Source organism: Aulonocara sp. 'chitande type north' Nkhata Bay, linkage group LG5 (assembly GCF_057382095.1).
Source record: "Aulonocara sp. 'chitande type north' Nkhata Bay isolate Kocher_YH1m ecotype deep benthic linkage group LG5, A_spYH_male_GT1.1, whole genome shotgun sequence".
Lineage (NCBI taxonomy): Eukaryota > Metazoa > Chordata > Actinopteri > Cichliformes > Cichlidae > Aulonocara > Aulonocara sp. 'chitande type north' Nkhata Bay.
The window spans coordinates 1,139,404-1,157,392 of NC_141348.1; the positions used below are offsets into that span (position 1 = coordinate 1,139,404).

At 57.4% G+C, this 17,989-nt stretch overlaps 7 non-coding genes and 5 pseudogenes across 7 annotated transcripts; all 12 read left to right on the top strand.

Moving 5' to 3' along the window:
- Positions 1-1,131: 1,131 nt before the first annotated feature.
- LOC147329453 (5S ribosomal RNA) lies at positions 1,132-1,250 on the top strand. The gene has a single exon (XR_015129507.1). It is a non-coding gene; the product is annotated as a 5S ribosomal RNA (ribosomal RNA).
- A 1,256-nt stretch (positions 1,251-2,506) lies between these two features.
- Positions 2,507-2,625, top strand: LOC147329454 (5S ribosomal RNA). Its single transcript, XR_015129508.1, has one exon. It is a non-coding gene; the product is annotated as a 5S ribosomal RNA (ribosomal RNA).
- A 1,443-nt stretch (positions 2,626-4,068) lies between these two features.
- LOC147329455 (5S ribosomal RNA) lies at positions 4,069-4,187 on the top strand. Its single transcript, XR_015129584.1, has one exon. It is a non-coding gene; the product is annotated as a 5S ribosomal RNA (ribosomal RNA).
- Positions 4,188-5,282: 1,095 nt separating this feature from the next.
- LOC147329456 (5S ribosomal RNA) lies at positions 5,283-5,401 on the top strand (annotated as a pseudogene).
- A 1,379-nt stretch (positions 5,402-6,780) lies between these two features.
- Positions 6,781-6,899, top strand: LOC147329457 (5S ribosomal RNA; annotated as a pseudogene).
- Positions 6,900-8,115: 1,216 nt separating this feature from the next.
- Positions 8,116-8,234, top strand: LOC147329458 (5S ribosomal RNA). The gene has a single exon (XR_015129603.1). It is a non-coding gene; the product is annotated as a 5S ribosomal RNA (ribosomal RNA).
- A 1,256-nt stretch (positions 8,235-9,490) lies between these two features.
- Positions 9,491-9,609, top strand: LOC147329459 (5S ribosomal RNA). Its single transcript, XR_015129509.1, has one exon. It is a non-coding gene; the product is annotated as a 5S ribosomal RNA (ribosomal RNA).
- A 1,443-nt stretch (positions 9,610-11,052) lies between these two features.
- Positions 11,053-11,171, top strand: LOC147329460 (5S ribosomal RNA). The gene has a single exon (XR_015129585.1). It is a non-coding gene; the product is annotated as a 5S ribosomal RNA (ribosomal RNA).
- Positions 11,172-12,306: 1,135 nt separating this feature from the next.
- Positions 12,307-12,425, top strand: LOC147329461 (5S ribosomal RNA; annotated as a pseudogene).
- A 1,300-nt stretch (positions 12,426-13,725) lies between these two features.
- Positions 13,726-13,844, top strand: LOC147329462 (5S ribosomal RNA; annotated as a pseudogene).
- Positions 13,845-15,097: 1,253 nt separating this feature from the next.
- On the top strand, positions 15,098-15,216 carry LOC147329463 (5S ribosomal RNA). Its single transcript, XR_015129512.1, has one exon. It is a non-coding gene; the product is annotated as a 5S ribosomal RNA (ribosomal RNA).
- Positions 15,217-17,368: 2,152 nt separating this feature from the next.
- LOC147329464 (5S ribosomal RNA) lies at positions 17,369-17,487 on the top strand (annotated as a pseudogene).
- The last annotated feature ends 502 nt before the right edge of the window (positions 17,488-17,989 follow it).

The window sequence follows — 17,989 nt, forward strand, 5'->3', positions numbered from 1 at the left end:
CCTGTGGCTGCTGGCTGAGGCCACCTACACCACACCAGGGCCTGTGGCTGCTGGCTGAGGCCACCTACACCACACCAGGGCCTGTGGCTGAGGCCACTTACACCACACCAGGGCCTGTGGCTGCTGGCTGAGGCCACCTACACCACACCAGGGCCTGTGGCTGCTGGCTGAGGCCACCTACACCACACCAGGGCCTGTGGCTGCTGGCTGAGGCCACTTTCACCACACCAGGGCCTGTGGCTGCTGGCTGAGGCCACCTACACCACACCAGGGCATTAGTTGCTATTGAGGCCAATTACACCACACCAGGGCCTGTGGCTCTTGCTCAGGCCACTTACACCACACCAGGGCCTGTGGCTCTTGCTCAGGCCACTTACACCACACCAGGGCCTGTGGCTGCTGGCTGAGGCCACTTACACCACACCAGGGCATTAGTTGCTATTGAGGCCAATTACACCACACCAGGGTCTGTGGCTCTTGCTCAGGCCACTTACACCACACCAGGGTCTGTGGCTCTTGCTCAGGCCACTTACACCACACCAGGGCCTGTGGCTCTTGCTCAGGCCACTTACACCACACCAGGGCCTGTGGCTGCTGGCTGAGGCCACTTACACCACACCAGGGCCTGTGGCTGCTGGCTGAGGCCACCTACACCACACCAGGGCCTGTGGCTGCTGGCTGAGGCCACCTACACCACACCAGGGCCTGTGGCTGCTGGCTGAGGCCACTTACACCACACCAGTGCCTGTGGCTTCTGGCTGAGGCGACTTACACCACACCAGGGCCTGTGGCTGCTGGCTGAGGCCACTTACACCACACCAAGGCCTGTGGCTCTTGCTCAGGCCACTCACATCACACCAGGCCCTGCGCTTCTGGCCGAGGCCATCTTCACCAAACCAGGCCCTGTGCTCCTTGCTGTGGCCATGTACAACACACCAGGCCCTGTGCTGGTTCCTGAGGCCATCTTCAACAATCCAGGGCCTGTGCTGTTGGATAAATACCAAACTGAGCCTTTGGGTTAGGGTATTATGCAAACATGCAGGTACGGTTATAGCATTGTCTTCGTAACTTCAGGTACTTGCCACCTAATCACTTGAATCCATAAATTGAGACATTGTGCTGGAGCCAGCAGCTTACGGCCATACCACCCTGAGCACGCCCGACCTCGTCTGATCTCGGAAGCTAAGCAGGGCTGGGCTTGGTTAGTACTTGGATGGGAGACTGCCTGGGAATACCTGGTGCTGTAAGCCTTTCATTTTCATGTCATTGAACCGCTTTTGATCCAGAGAAGGGGTGTATTAAAAGACCAAAAGCAGCTGCCCATTAATGAGGGCACATTAACGACACTGCTTTTGGCTGTTTTCCAATGTCTTGTGCTGCTAGCTGATGCCACCTACACCACACCAGGGCCTGAGTGACCGGCTGGGGCCACTTACACCACATCAGGGCCTGTGGCTCTGGCTGAGGCCACTTACACCACACCAGGGCCTGTGGCTGCTGGCTGAGGCCAGTTACACCACACCAGAGCCTGTGGCTGCTGGCTGAAGCCACTTACACCACACCAGGGCCTTAGTTGCTATTGAGGCCACTTACACCACACCAGGGCCTGTGGCTGCTGGCTGAGGCCACCTACACCACACCAGGGCCTGTGGCTGCTGGCTGAGGCCACTTACACCACACCAGGGCCTGTGGCTGCTGGCTGAAGCCACTTACACCACACCAGGGCCTTAGTTGCTATTGAGGCCACTTACACCACACCAGGGCCTGTGGCTGCTGGCTGAGGCCACCTACACCACACCAGGGCCCTTTTGCTGCTGGCTGAGGCCACTTACACCACACCAGTGCATGTGGCTTCTGGCTGAGGCCACTTACACCACACCAGGGCCTGTGGCTGCTGAATGAGGCCACTTACACCACACCAGGGCCTGTGGCTCTTGCTCAGGCCACTCACATCACACCAGGCCCTGCGCTTCTGGCCGAGGCCATCTTCACCAAACCAGGCCCTGTGGTTCTTGCTCAGGCCACTTACACCACACCAGGGCCTTATTTGCTATTGAGGCCACTTACACCACACCAGGGCCTGTGGCTCTGGCTTAGGCCACTTACACCACACCAGGGCCTGTGGCACTGGCTGAGGCCACTTAGACCACACCAGGGCCTGTGGCTGCTGGCTGAGGCCACTCACACCACACCAGGGCCTGTGGCTGCTAGCTGAGGCCACTTACACCAAACCAGGGCCTGTGGCTGCTTGCTGAGGCCATCTTCACCAAACCAGGCCCTGTGCTGCTTGCTGTGGCCATGTAAAACACACCAGGTCCTGTGCTGGTTCTTGAGGCCATCTTCAACAATCCAGGGCCTGTGCTGTTGGATAAATGCTAAACTGAGCCTTTGGGTTAGGGTATTATGCAAACATGCAGGTATGGTTATAGGATTGTCTTCGTAACTTCAGGTACTTGCCACCTAATCACTTGAATCCATAAATTGAGTCATTGTGCTGGGGCCAGCAGCTTACGGCCATACCACCCTGAGCACGCCCGACCTCGTCTGATCTCGGAAGCTAAGCAGGGCTGGGCTTGGTTAGTACTTGGATGGGAGACTGCCTGGGAATACCTGGTGCTGTAAGCCTTTCATTTTCATGTCATTGAACCGCTTTTGATCCAGAGAAGGGGTGTATTAAAAGACCAGAAGCAGCTCCCCATTAATGAGGGCACATTAACGACATTGCTTTTGGCTGTTTTCCAATGTCTTGTGCTGCTAGCTGATGCCACCTACACCACACCAGGGCCTGAGTGACCGGCTGGGGCCACTTACACCACATCAGGGCCTGTTGCTCTGGCTGAGGCCACTTACACCACACCAGGGCCTGTGGCTGCTGGCTGAGGCCACCTACACCACACCAGGGCCTTAGTTGCTATTGAGGCCAATTACACCACACCAGGGTATGTGGCTCTTGCTCAGGCCACTTACACCACACCAGGGCCTTAGTTGCTATTGAGGCCAATTACACCACACCAGGGCCTGTGGCTCTTGCTCAGGACACTCACATCACACCAGGCCCTGCGCTTCTGGCCGAGGCCATCTTCACCAAACCAGGCCCTGTGGCTCATGCTCAGGCCACTTACACCACACCAGGGCCTGTGGCTCTGGCTTAGGCCACTTACACCACACCAGGGCCTGTGGCACTTGCTCAGGCCACTTACACCACACCAGGGCCTGTGGCTGCTGGCTGAGGCCACTTACACCACACCAGGGCCTGTGGCTCTTACTCAGGCCACTTACACCACACCAGGGCCTGTGGCACTGGCTGAGGCCACTTAGACCACACCAGGGCCTGTGGCTGCTGGCTGAGGCCACTTACACCACACCAGGGCCTGTGGCTGCTGGCTGAGGCCACTTACACCAAACCAGGGCCTGTGGCTGCTTGCTGAGGCCATCTTCACCAAACCAGGCCCTGTGCTGCTTGCTGTGGCCATGTAAAACACACCAGGGCCTGAGTGACCGGCTGGGGCCACTTACACCACACCAGGGCCTGTGGCTGCTGGCTGAGGCCACCTACACCACACCAGGGCCTTAGTTGCTATTGAGGCCAATTACACCACACCAGGGTATGTGGCTCTTGCTCAGGCCACTTACACCACACCAGGGCCTTAGTTGCTATTGAGGCCACTTACACCACACCAGGGCCTGTGGCTGCTGGCTGAGGCCACCTACACCACACCAGGGCCTTAGTTGCTATTGAGGCCAATTACACCACACCAGGGTATGTGGCTCTTGCTCAGGCCACTCACATCACACCAGGCCCTGCTCTTCTGGCCGAGGCCATCTTCACCAAACCAGGCCCTGTGCTGCTAGCTGTGGCCATGTACAACACACCAGGCCCTGTGCTGGTTCCTGAGGCCATCTTCAACAATCCAGGGCCTGTGCTGTTGGATAAATGCTAAACTGAGCCTTTGGGTTAGGGTATTATGCAAACATGCAGGTATGGTTATAGGATTGTCTTCGTAACTTCAGGTACTTGCCACCTAATCACTTGAATCCATAAATTGAGTCATTGTGCTGGGGCCAGCAGCTTATGGCCATACCACCCTGAGCACGCCCGACCTCGTCTGATCTCGGAAGCTAAGCAGGGCTGGGCTTGGTTAGTACTTGGATGGGAGACTGCCTGGGAATACCTGGTGCTGTAAGCCTTTCATTTTCATGTCATTGAACCGCTTTTGATCCAGAGAAGGGGTGTATTAAAATACCAAAAGCAGCTGCCCACTAATGAGGGCACATTAACGACATTGCTTTTGGCTGTTTTCCAATGTCTTGTGCTGCTAGCTGATGCCACCTACACCACACCAGGGCCTGAGTGACCGGCTGGGGCCACTTACACCACACCAGGGCCTGTGGCTCTGGCTGAGGCCACTTACACCACACCAGGGCCTGTGGCTGCTGGCTGAGGCCACCTACACCACACCAGGGCCTTAGTTGCTATTGAGGCCAATTACACCACACCAGGGTCTGTGGCTCTTGCTCAGGCCACTTACACCACACCAGGCCTGTGGCACTTGCTCAGGCCACTTACACCACACCAGGGCCTGTGGCTGCTGGCTGAGGCCACTTACACCACACCAGGGCCTGTGGCTGCTGGCTGAGGCCACCTACACCACACCAGGGCATTAGTTGCTATTGAGGCCAATTACACCACACCAGGGTCTGTGGCTCTTGCTCAGGCCACTTACACCACACCAGGGCCTGTGGCTCTTGCTCAGGCCACTTACACCACACCAGGGCCTGTGGCTGCTGGCTGAGGCCACTTACACCACACCAGGGCCTGTGGCTGCTGGCTGAGGCCACCTACACCACACCAGGGCCTGTGGCTGCTGGCTGAGGCCAACTACACCACACCAGGGCCTGTGGCTGCTGGCTGAGGCCACTTACACCACACCAGGGCCTGTGGCTGCTGGCTGAGGCCACTTACACCACACCAAGGCCTGTGGCTCTTGCTCAGGCCACTCACATCACACCAGGCCCTGCGCTTCTGGCCGAGGCCATCTTCACCAAACCAGGCCCTGTGCTCCTTGCTGTGGCCATGTACAACACACCAGGCCCTGTGCTGGTTCCTGAGGCCATCTTCAACAATCCAGGGCCTGTGCTGTTGGATAAATGCCAAACTGAGCCTTTGGGTTAGGGTATTATGCAAACATGCAGGTATGGTTATAGCATTGTCTTCGTAACTTCAGGTACTTGCCACCTAATCACTTGAATCCATAAATTGAGACATTGTGCTGGGGCCAGCAGCTTACGGCCATACCACCCTGAGCACGCCCGACCTCGTCTGATCTCGGAAGCTAAGCAGGGCTGGGCTTGGTTAGTACTTGGATGGGAGACTGCCTGGGAATACCTGGTTCTGTAAGCCTTTGATTTTCATGTCATTGAACCGCTTTTGATCCAGAGAAGGGGTGTATTAAAAGACCAAAAGCAGCTCCCCATTAATGAGGGCACATTAACGACACTGCTTTTGGCTCTTTTCCAATGTCTTGTGCTGCTAGCTGATGCAACCTACACCACACAAGGGCCTGAGTGACCGGCTGGGGCCACTTACACCACATCAGGGCCTGTGGCTCTGGCTGAGGCCACTTTCACCACACCAGGGCCTGTGGCTGCTGGCTGAGGCCACCTACACCACACCAGGGCATTAGTTGCTATTGAGGCCAATTACACCACACCAGGGTCTGTGGCTCTTGCTCAGGCCACTTACACCACACCAGGGCCTGTGGCTCTTGCTCAGGCCACTTACACCACACCAGGGCCTGTGGCACTGGCTGAGGCCACTTACACCACACCAGGGCCTGTGGCTGCTGGCTGAGGCCACTTACACCACACCAGGGCCTGTGGCTGCTGGCTGAGGCCACTTACACCACACCAGGGCCTGTGGCTGGTGGCTGAGGCCACCTACACCACACCAGGGCCTGTGGCTGCTGGCTGAGGCGACTTACACCACACCAGGGCCCTTTTGCTGCTGGCTGAGGCCACTTACACCACACCAGTGCCTGTGGCTTCTGTCTGAGGCGACTTACACCACACCAGGGCCTGTGGCTGCTGGCTGAGGCCAATTACACCACACCAGGGTCTGTGGCTCTTGCTCAGGCCACTTACACCACACCACGGCCTGTGGCACTGGCTGAGGCCACTTACACCACACCAGGGCCTGTGGCTGCTGGCTGAGGCCACTTACACCACACCAGGGCCTGTGGCTGCTGGTTGAGGCCACTTACACCACACCAGGGCCTGTGGCTGCTGGCTGAGGCCACCTACACCACACCAGGGCCTGTGGCTGCTGGCTGAGGCCACTTACACCACACCAGGGCCCTTTTGCTGCTGGCTGAGGCCACTTACACCACACCAGTGCCTGTGGCTTCTGGCTGAGGCGACTTACACCACACCAGGGCCTGTGGCTGCTGGCTGAGGCCACTTACACCACACCAAGGCCTGTGGCTCTTGCTCAGGCCACTCACATCACACCAGGCCCTGCGCTTCTGGCCGAGGCCATCTTCACCAAACCAGGCCCTGTGCTCCTTGCTGTGGCCATGTACAACACACCAGGCCCTGTGCTGGTTCCTGAGGCCATCTTCAACAATCCAGGGCCTGTGCTGTTGGATAAATGCCAAACTGAGCCTTTGGGTTAGGGTATTATGCAAACATGCAGGTATGGTTATAGCATTGTCTTCGTAACTTCAGGTACTTGCCACCTAATCACTTGAATCCATAAATTGAGACATTGTGCTGGAGCCAGCAGCTTACGGCCATACCACCCTGAGCACGCCCAACCTCGTCTGATCTCGGAAGCTAAGCAGGGCTGGGCTTGGTTAGTACTTGGATGGGAGACTGCCTGGGAATACCTGGTCCTGTAAGCCTTTCATTTTCATGTCATTGAACCGCTTTTGATCCAGAGAAGGGGTGTATTAAAAGACCAAAAGCAGCTGCCCATTAATGAGGGCACATTAACGACACTGCTTTTGGCTCTTTTCCAATGTCTTGTGCTGCTAGCTGATGCAACCTACACCACACAAGGGCCTGAGGGACCGGCTGGGGCCACTTACACCACATCAGGGCCTGTGGCTCTGGCTGAGGCCACTTTCACCACACCAGGGCCTGTGGCTGCTGGCTGAGGCCACCTACACCACACCAGGGCCTGTGGCTGCTGGCTGAGGCCACCTACACCACACCAGGGCCTGTGGCTGCTGGCTGAGGCCACTTTCACCACACCAGGGCCTGTGGCTGCTGGCTGAGGCCACCTACACCACACCAGGGCATTAGTTGCTATTGAGGCCAATTACACCACACCAGGGCCTGTGGCTCTTGCTCAGGCCACTTACACCACACCAGGGCCTGTGGCTCTTGCTCAGGCCACTTACACCACACCAGGGCCTGTGGCTGCTGGCTGAGGCCACCTACACCACACCAGGGCATTAGTTGCTATTGAGGCCAATTACACCACACCAGGGTCTGTGGCTCTTGCTCAGGCCACTTACACCACACCAGGGCCTGTGGCTCTTGCTCAGGCCACTTACACCACACCAGGGCCTGTGGCTGCTGGCTGAGGCCACTTACACCACACCAGGGCCTGTGGCTGCTGGCTGAGGCCACCTACACCACACCAGGGCCTGTGGCTGCTGGCTGAGGCCACCTACACCACACCAGGGCCTGTGGCTGCTGGCTGAGGCCACTTACACCACACCAGTGCCTGTGGCTTCTGGCTGAGGCGACTTACACCACACCAGGGCCTGTGGCTGCTGGCTGAGGCCACTTACACCACACCAAGGCCTGTGGCTCTTGCTCAGGCCACTCACATCACACCAGGCCCTGCGCTTCTGGCCGAGGCCATCTTCACCAAACCAGGCCCTGTGCTCCTTGCTGTGGCCATGTACAACACACCAGGCCCTGTGCTGGTTCCTGAGGCCATCTTCAACAATCCAGGGCCTGTGCTGTTGGATAAATACCAAACTGAGCCTTTGGGTTAGGGTATTATGCAAACATGCAGGTATGGTTATAGCATTGTCTTCGTAACTTCAGGTACTTGCCACCTAATCACTTGAATCCATAAATTGAGACATTGTGCTGGAGCCAGCAGCTTACGGCCATACCACCCTGAGCACGCCCGACCTCGTCTGATCTCGGAAGCTAAGCAGGGCTGGGCTTGGTTAGTACTTGGATGGGAGACTGCCTGGGAAAACCTGGTGCTGTAAGCCTTTGATTTTCATGTCATTGAACCGCTTTTGATCCAGAGAAGGGGTGTATTAAAAGACCAAAAGCAGCTGCCCATTAATGAGGGCACATTAACGACACTGCTTTTGGCTGTTTTCCAATGTCTTGTGCTGCTAGCTGATGCCACCTACACCACACCAGGGCCTGAGTGACCGGCTGGGGCCACTTACACCACATCAGGGCCTGTGGCTCTGGCTGAGGCCACTTACACCACACCAGGGCCTGTGGCTGCTGGCTGAGGCCAGTTACACCACACCAGAGCCTGTGGCTGCTGGCTGAAGCCACTTACACCACACCAGGGCCTTAGTTGCTATTGAGGCCACTTACACCACACCAGGGCCTGTGGCTGCTGGCTGAGGCCACCTACACCACACCAGGGCCTGTGGCTGCTGGCTGAGGCCACTTACACCACACCAGGGCCTGTGGCTGCTGGCTGAAGCCACTTACACCACACCAGGGCCTTAGTTGCTATTGAGGCCACTTACACCACACCAGGGCCTGTGGCTGCTGGCTGAGGCCACCTACACCACACCAGGGCCCTTTTGCTGCTGGCTGAGGCCACTTACACCACACCAGTGCATGTGGCTTCTGGCTGAGGCCACTTACACCACACCAGGGCCTGTGGCTGCTGAATGAGGCCACTTACACCACACCAGGGCCTGTGGCTCTTGCTCAGGCCACTCACATCACACCAGGCCCTGCGCTTCTGGCCGAGGCCATCTTCACCAAACCAGGCCCTGTGGTTCTTGCTCAGGCCACTTACACCACACCAGGGCCTTATTTGCTATTGAGGCCACTTACACCACACCAGGGCCTGTGGCTCTGGCTTAGGCCACTTACACCACACCAGGGCCTGTGGCACTGGCTGAGGCCACTTAGACCACACCAGGGCCTGTGGCTGCTGGCTGAGGCCACTCACACCACACCAGGGCCTGTGGCTGCTAGCTGAGGCCACTTACACCAAACCAGGGCCTGTGGCTGCTTGCTGAGGCCATCTTCACCAAACCAGGCCCTGTGCTGCTTGCTGTGGCCATGTAAAACACACCAGGTCCTGTGCTGGTTCTTGAGGCCATCTTCAACAATCCAGGGCCTGTGCTGTTGGATAAATGCTAAACTGAGCCTTTGGGTTAGGGTATTATGCAAACATGCAGGTATGGTTATAGGATTGTCTTCGTAACTTCAGGTACTTGCCACCTAATCACTTGAATCCATAAATTGAGTCATTGTGCTGGGGCCAGCAGCTTACGGCCATACCACCCTGAGCACGCCCGACCTCGTCTGATCTCGGAAGCTAAGCAGGGCTGGGCTTGGTTAGTACTTGGATGGGAGACTGCCTGGGAATACCTGGTGCTGTAAGCCTTTCATTTTCATGTCATTGAACCGCTTTTGATCCAGAGAAGGGGTGTATTAAAAGACCAGAAGCAGCTCCCCATTAATGAGGGCACATTAACGACATTGCTTTTGGCTGTTTTCCAATGTCTTGTGCTGCTAGCTGATGCCACCTACACCACACCAGGGCCTGAGTGACCGGCTGGGGCCACTTACACCACATCAGGGCCTGTTGCTCTGGCTGAGGCCACTTACACCACACCAGGGCCTGTGGCTGCTGGCTGAGGCCACCTACACCACACCAGGGCCTTAGTTGCTATTGAGGCCAATTACACCACACCAGGGTATGTGGCTCTTGCTCAGGCCACTTACACCACACCAGGGCCTTAGTTGCTATTGAGGCCAATTACACCACACCAGGGCCTGTGGCTCTTGCTCAGGACACTCACATCACACCAGGCCCTGCGCTTCTGGCCGAGGCCATCTTCACCAAACCAGGCCCTGTGGCTCTTGCTCAGGCCACTTACACCACACCAGGGCCTGTGGCTCTGGCTTAGGCCACTTACACCACACCAGGGCCTGTGGCACTTGCTCAGGCCACTTACACCACACCAGGGCCTGTGGCTGCTGGCTGAGGCCACTTACACCACACCAGGGCCTGTGGCTCTTACTCAGGCCACTTACACCACACCAGGGCCTGTGGCACTGGCTGAGGCCACTTAGACCACACCAGGGCCTGTGGCTGCTGGCTGAGGCCACTTACACCACACCAGGGCCTGTGGCTGCTGGCTGAGGCCACTTACACCAAACCAGGGCCTGTGGCTGCTTGCTGAGGCCATCTTCACCAAACCAGGCCCTGTGCTGCTTGCTGTGGCCATGTAAAACACACCAGGGCCTGAGTGACCGGCTGGGGCCACTTACACCACACCAGGGCCTGTGGCTGCTGGCTGAGGCCACCTACACCACACCAGGGCCTTAGTTGCTATTGAGGCCAATTACACCACACCAGGGTATGTGGCTCTTGCTCAGGCCACTTACACCACACCAGGGCCTTAGTTGCTATTGAGGCCACTTACACCACACCAGGGCCTGTGGCTGCTGGCTGAGGCCACCTACACCACACCAGGGCCTTAGTTGCTATTGAGGCCAATTACACCACACCAGGGTATGTGGCTCTTGCTCAGGCCACTCACATCACACCAGGCCCTGCTCTTCTGGCCGAGGCCATCTTCACCAAACCAGGCCCTGTGCTGCTAGCTGTGGCCATGTACAACACACCAGGCCCTGTGCTGGTTCCTGAGGCCATCTTCAACAATCCAGGGCCTGTGCTGTTGGATAAATGCTAAACTGAGCCTTTGGGTTAGGGTATTATGCAAACATGCAGGTATGGTTATAGGATTGTCTTCGTAACTTCAGGTACTTGCCACCTAATCACTTGAATCCATAAATTGACTCATTGTGCTGCGGCCAGCAGCTTATGGCCATACCACCCTGAGCACGCCCGACCTCGTCTGATCTCGGAAGCTAAGCAGGGCTGGGCTTGGTTAGTACTTGGATGGGAGACTGCCTGGGAATACCTGGTGCTGTAAGCCTTTCATTTTCATGTCATTGAACCGCTTTTGATCCAGAGAAGGGGTGTATTAAAAGACCAAAAGCAGCTGCCCACTAATGAGGGCACATTAACGACATTGCTTTTGGCTCTTTTCCAATGTCTTGTGCTGCTAGCTGATGCCACCTACACCACACCAGGGCCTGAGTGACCGGCTGGGGCCACTTACACCACATCAGGGCCTGTGGCTCTGGCTGAGGCCACTTACACCACACCAGGGCCTGTGGCTGCTGGCTGAGGCCACCTACACCACACCAGGGCCTTAGTTGCTATTGAGGCCAATTACACCACACCAGGGTCTGTGGCTCTTGCTCAGGCCACTTACACCACACCAGGCCTGTGGCACTTGCTCAGGCCACTTACACCACACCAGGGCCTGTGGCTGCTGGCTGAGGCCACTTACACCACACCAGGGCCTGTGGCTGCTGGCTGAGGCCACCTACACCACACCAGGGCATTAGTTGCTATTGAGGCCAATTACACCACACCAGGGTCTGTGGCTCTTGCTCAGGCCACTTACACCACACCAGGGCCTGTGGCTCTTGCTCAGGCCACTTACACCACACCAGGGCCTGTGGCTGCTGGCTGAGGCCACTTACACCACACCAGGGCCTGTGGCTGCTGGCTGAGGCCACCTACACCACACCAGGGCCTGTGGCTGCTGGCTGAGGCCAACTACACCACACCAGGGCCTGTGGCTGCTGGCTGAGGCCACTTACACCACACCAGTGCCTGTGGCTTCTGGCTGAGGCGACTTACACCACACCAGGGCCTGTGGCTGCTGGCTGAGGCCACTTACACCACACCAAGGCCTGTGGCTCTTGCTCAGGCCACTCACATCACACCAGGCCCTGCGCTTCTGGCCGAGGCCATCTTCACCAAACCAGGCCCTGTGCTCCTTGCTGTGGCCATGTACAACACACCAGGCCCTGTGCTGGTTCCTGAGGCCATCTTCAACAATCCAGGGCCTGTGCTGTTGGATAAATGCCAAACTGAGCCTTTGGGTTAGGGTATTATGCAAACATGCAGGTATGGTTATAGCATTGTCTTCGTAACTTCAGGTACTTGCCACCTAATCACTTGAATCCATAAATTGAGACATTGTGCTGGGGCCAGCAGCTTACGGCCATACCACCCTGAGCACGCCCGACCTCGTCTGATCTCGGAAGCTAAGCAGGGCTGGGCTTGGTTAGTACTTGGATGGGAGACTGCCTGGGAATACCTGGTTCTGTAAGCTTTTGATTTTCATGTCATTGAACCGCTTTTGATCCAGAGAAGGGGTGTATTAAAAGACCAAAAGCAGCTGCCCATTAATGAGGGCACATTAACGACACTGCTTTTGGCTGTTTTCCAATGTCTTGTGCTGCTAGCTGATGCAACCTACACCACACAAGGGCCTGAGTGACCGGCTGGGGCCACTTACACCACATCAGGGCCTGTGGCTCTGGCTGAGGCCACTTTCACCACACCAGGGCCTGTGGCTGCTGGCTGAGGCCACCTACACCACACCAGGGCATTAGTTGCTATTGAGGCCAATTACACCACACCAGGGTCTGTGGCTCTTGCTCAGGCCACTTACACCACACCAGGGCCTGTGGCTCTTGCTCAGGCCACTTACACCACACCAGGGCCTGTGGCTGCTGGCTGAGGCCACTTACACCACACCAGGGCCTGTGGCTGCTGGCTGAGGCCACTTACACCACACCAGGGCCTGTGGCTGGTGGCTGAGGCCACCTACACCACACCAGGGCCTGTGGCTGCTGGCTGAGGCGACTTACACCACACCAGGGCCCTTTTGCTGCTGGCTGAGGCCACTTACACCACACCAGTGCCTGTGGCTTCTGTCTGAGGCGACTTACACCACACCAGGGCCTGTGGCTGCTGGCTGAGGCCAATTACACCACACCAGGGTCTGTGGCTCTTGCTCAGGCCACTTACACCACACCAGGGCCTGTGGCACTGGCTGAGGCCACTTACACCACACCAGGGCCTGTGGCTGCTGGCTGAGGCCACTTACACCACACCAGGGCCTGTGGCTGCTGGCTGAGGCCACCTACACCACACCAGGGCCTGTGGCTGCTGGCTGAGGCCACTTACACCACACCAGGGCCCTTTTGCTGCTGGCTGAGGCCACTTACACCACACCAGTGCCTGTGGCTTCTGGCTGAGGCGACTTACACCACACCAGGGCCTGTGGCTGCTGGCTGAGGCCACTTACACCACACCAAGGCCTGTGGCTCTTGCTCAGGCCACTCACATCACACCAGGCCCTGTGCTTCTGGCCGAGGCCATCTTCACCAAACCAGGCCCTGTGCTGCTTGCTGTGGCCATGTACAACACACCAGGCCCTGTGCTGGTTCCTGAGGCCATCTTCAACAATCCAGGGCCTGTGCTGTTGGATAAATGCCAAACTGAGCCTTTGGGTTAGGGTATTATGCAAACATGCAGGTATGGTTATAGGACTGTCTTCGTAACTTCAGGTACTTGCCACCTAATCACTTGAATCCATAAATTGAGACATTGTGCTGGGGCCAGCAGCTTACGGCCATACCACACTGAGCACGCCGGACCTCGTCTGATCTCGGAAGCTAAGCAGGGCTGGGCTTGGTTAGTACTTGGATGGGAGACTGCCTGGGAATACCTGGTGCTGTAAGCCTTTGACTTTCATGTCATTGAACCGCTTTTGATCCAGAGAAGGGGTGTATTAAAAGACCAAAAGCAGCTGCCCATTAATGAGGGCACATTAACGACACTGCTTTTGGCTGTTTTCCAATGGTTGTGCTGCTAGCTGATGCCACCTACACCACACCAGGGCCTGAGTGACCGGCTGGGGCCACTTACACCACATCAGGGCCTGTGGCTCTGGCTGAGGCCACTTACACCACACCAGGGCCTGTGGCTGCTGGCTGAGGCCAGTTACACCACACCAGAGCCTGTGGCTGCTGGCTGAAGCCACTTACACCACACCAGGGCCTTAGTTGCTATTGAGGCCACTTACACCACACCAGGGCCTGTGGCTGCTGGCTGAGGCCACCTACACCACACCAGGGCCTGTGGCTGCTGGCTGAGGCCATTTACACCACACCAGGGCCTGTGGCTGCTGGCTGAAGCCACTTACACCACACCAGGGCCTTAGTTGCTATTGAGGCCACTTACACCACACCAGGGCCTGTGGCTGCTGGCTGAGGCCACCTACACCACACCAGGGCCCTTTTGCTGCTGGCTGAGGCCACTTACACCACACCAGGCCCTGTGGTTCTTGCTCAGGCCACTTACACCACACCAGGGCCTTATTTGCTATTGAGGCCACTTACACCACACCAGGGCCTGTGGCTCTGGCTTAGGCCACTTACACCACACCAGGGCCTGTGGCACTTGCTCAGGCCACTTACACCACACCAGGGCCTGTGGCTCTTGCTCAGGCCACTTACACCACACCAGGGCCTGTGGCACTGGCTGAGGCCACTTAGACCACACCAGGGCCTGTGGCTCTTGCTCAGGCCACTTACACCACACCAGGGCCTGTGGCACTGGCTGAGGCCACTTAGACCACACCAGGGCCTGTGGCTGCTGGCTGAGGCCACTCACACCACACCAGGGCCTGTGGCTGCTAGCTGAGGCCACTTACACCAAACCAGGGCCTGTGGCTGCTTGCTGAGGCCATCTTCACCAAACCAGGCCCTGTGCTGCTTGCTGTGGCCATGTAAAACACACCAGGTCCTGTGCTGGTTCTTGAGGCCATCTTCAACAATCCAGGGCCTGTGCTGTTGGATAAATGCCAAACTGAGCCTTTTGGTTAGGGTATTATGCAAACATGCAGGTATGGTTATAGGATTGTCTTCGTAACTTCAGGTACTTGCCACCTAATCACTTGAATCCATAAATTGAGACATTGTGCTGGGGCCAGCAGCTTACGGCCATACCACCCTGAGCACGCCCGACCTCGTCTGATCTCGGAAGCTAAGCAGGGCTGGGCTTGGTTAGTACTTGGATGGGAGACTGCCTGGGAATACCTGGTGCTGTAAGCCTTTCATTTTCATGTCATTGAACCGCTTTTGATCCAGAGAAGGGGTGTATTAAAAGACCAGAAGCAGCTCCCCATTAATGAGGGCACATTAACGACATTGCTTTTGGCTGTTTTCCAATGTCTTGTGCTGCTAGCTGATGCCACCTACACCACACCAGGGCCTGAGTGACCGGCTGGGGCCACTTACACCACATCAGGGCCTGTTGCTCTGGCTGAGGCCACTTACACCACACCAGGGCCTGTGGCTGCTGGCTGAGGCCACCTACACCACACCAGGGCCTTAGTTGCTATTGAGGCCAATTACACCACACCAGGGTATGTGGCTCTTGCTCAGGCCACTTACACCACACCAGGGCCTTAGTTGCTATTGAGGCCAATTACACCACACCAGGGCCTGTGGCTCTTGCTCAGGCCACTCACATCACACCAGGCCCTGCGCTTCTGGCCGAGGCCATCTTCACCAAACCAGGCCCTGTGGCTCTTGCTCAGGCCACTTACACCACACCAGGGCCTGTGGCTCTGGCTTAGGCCACTTACACCACACCAGGGCCTGTGGCACTTGCTCAGGCCACTTACACCACACCAGGGCCTGTGGCTGCTGGCTGAGGCCACTTACACCACACCAGGGCCTGTGGCTCTTACTCAGGCCACTTACACCACACCAGGGCCTGTGGCACTGGCTGAGGCCACTTAGACCACACCAGGGCCTGTGGCTGCTGGCTGAGGCCACTTACACCACACCAGGGCCTGTGGCTGCTGGCTAAGGCCACTTACACCAAACCAGGGCCTGTGGCTGCTTGCTGAGGCCATCTTCACCAAACCAGGCCCTGTGCTGCTTGCTGTGGCCATGTAAAACACACCAGGGCCTGAGTGACCGGCTGGGGCCACTTACACCACACCAGGGCCTGTGGCTGCTGGCTGAGGCCACCTACACCACACCAGGGCCTTAGTTGCTATTGAGGCCAATTACACCACACCAGGGTATGTGGCTCTTGCTCAGGCCACTTACACCACACCAGGGCCTTAGTTGCTATTGAGGCCACTTACACCACACCAGGGCCTGTGGCTGCTGGCTGAGGCCACCTACACCACACCAGGGCCTTAGTTGCTATTGAGGCCAATTACACCACACCAGGGTATGTGGCTCTTGCTCAGGCCACTCACATCACACCAGGCCTTGCTCTTCTGGCCGAGGCCATCTTCACCAAACCAGGCCCTGTGGCTCTTGCTCAGGCCACTTACACCACACCAGGGCCTGTGGCTCTGGCTTAGGCCACTTACACCACACCAGGGCCTGTGGCACTGGCTGAGGCCACTTAGACCACACCAGGGCCTGTGGCTGCTGGCTGAGGCCACTTACACCACACCAGGCCTGTGGCACTTGCTCAGGCCACTTACACCACACCAGGGCCTGTGGCTGCTGGCTGAGGCCACTTACACCACACCAGGGCCTGTGGCTGCTGGCTGAGGCCACTTACACCACACCAGGGCATTAGTTGCTATTGAGGCCAATTACACCACACCAGGGTCTGTGGCTCTTGCTCAGGCCACTTACACCACACCAGGGCCTGTGGCTCTTGCTCAGGCCACTTACACCACACCAGGGCCTGTGGCTGCTGGCTGAGGCCACTTACACCACACCAGGGCCTGTGGCTGCTGGCTGAGGCCACCTACACCACACCAGGGCCTGTGGCTGCTGGCTGAGGCCAACTACACCACACCAGGGCCTGTGGCTGCTGGCTGAGGCCACTTACACCACACCAGTGCCTGTGGCTTCTGGCTGAGGCGACTTACACCACACCAGGGCCTGTGGCTGCTGGCTGAGGCCACTTACACCACACCAAGGCCTGTGGCTCTTGCTCAGGCCACTCACATCACACCAGGCCCTGCGCTTCTGGCCGAGGCCATCTTCACCAAACCAGGCCCTGTGCTCCTTGCTGTGGCCATGTACAACACACCAGGCCCTGTGCTGGTTCCTGAGGCCATCTTCAACAATCCAGGGCCTGTGCTGTTGGATAAATGCCAAACTGAGCCTTTGGGTTAGGGTATTATGCAAACATGCAGGTATGGTTATAGCATTGTCTTCGTAACTTCAGGTACTTGCCACCTAATCACTTGAATCCATAAATTGAGACATTGTGCTGGGGCCAGCAGCTTACGGCCATACCACCCTGAGCACGCCCGACCTCGTCTGATCTCGGAAGCTAAGCAGGGCTGGGCTTGGTTAGTACTTGGATGGGAGACTGCCTGGGAATACCTGGTTCTGTAAGCCTTTGATTTTCATGTCATTGAACCGCTTTTGATCCAGAGAAGGGGTGTATTAAAAGACCAAAAGCAGCTCCCCATTAATGAGGGCACATTAACGACACTGCTTTTGGCTCTTTTCCAATGTCTTGTGCTGCTAGCTGATGCAACCTACACCACACAAGGGCCTGAGTGACCGGCTGGGGCCACTTACACCACATCAGGGCCTGTGGCTCTGGCTGAGGCCACTTTCACCACACCAGGGCCTGTGGCTGCTGGCTGAGGCCACCTACACCACACCAGGGCATTAGTTGCTATTGAGGCCAATTACACCACACCAGGGTCTGTGGCTCTTGCTCAGGCCACTTACACCACACCAGGGCCTGTGGCTCTTGCTCAGGCCACTTACACCACACCAGGGCCTGTGGCACTGGCTGAGGCCACTTACACCACACCAGGGCCTGTGGCTGCTGGCTGAGGCCACTTACACCACACCAGGGCCTGTGGCTGCTGGCTGAGGCCACTTACAC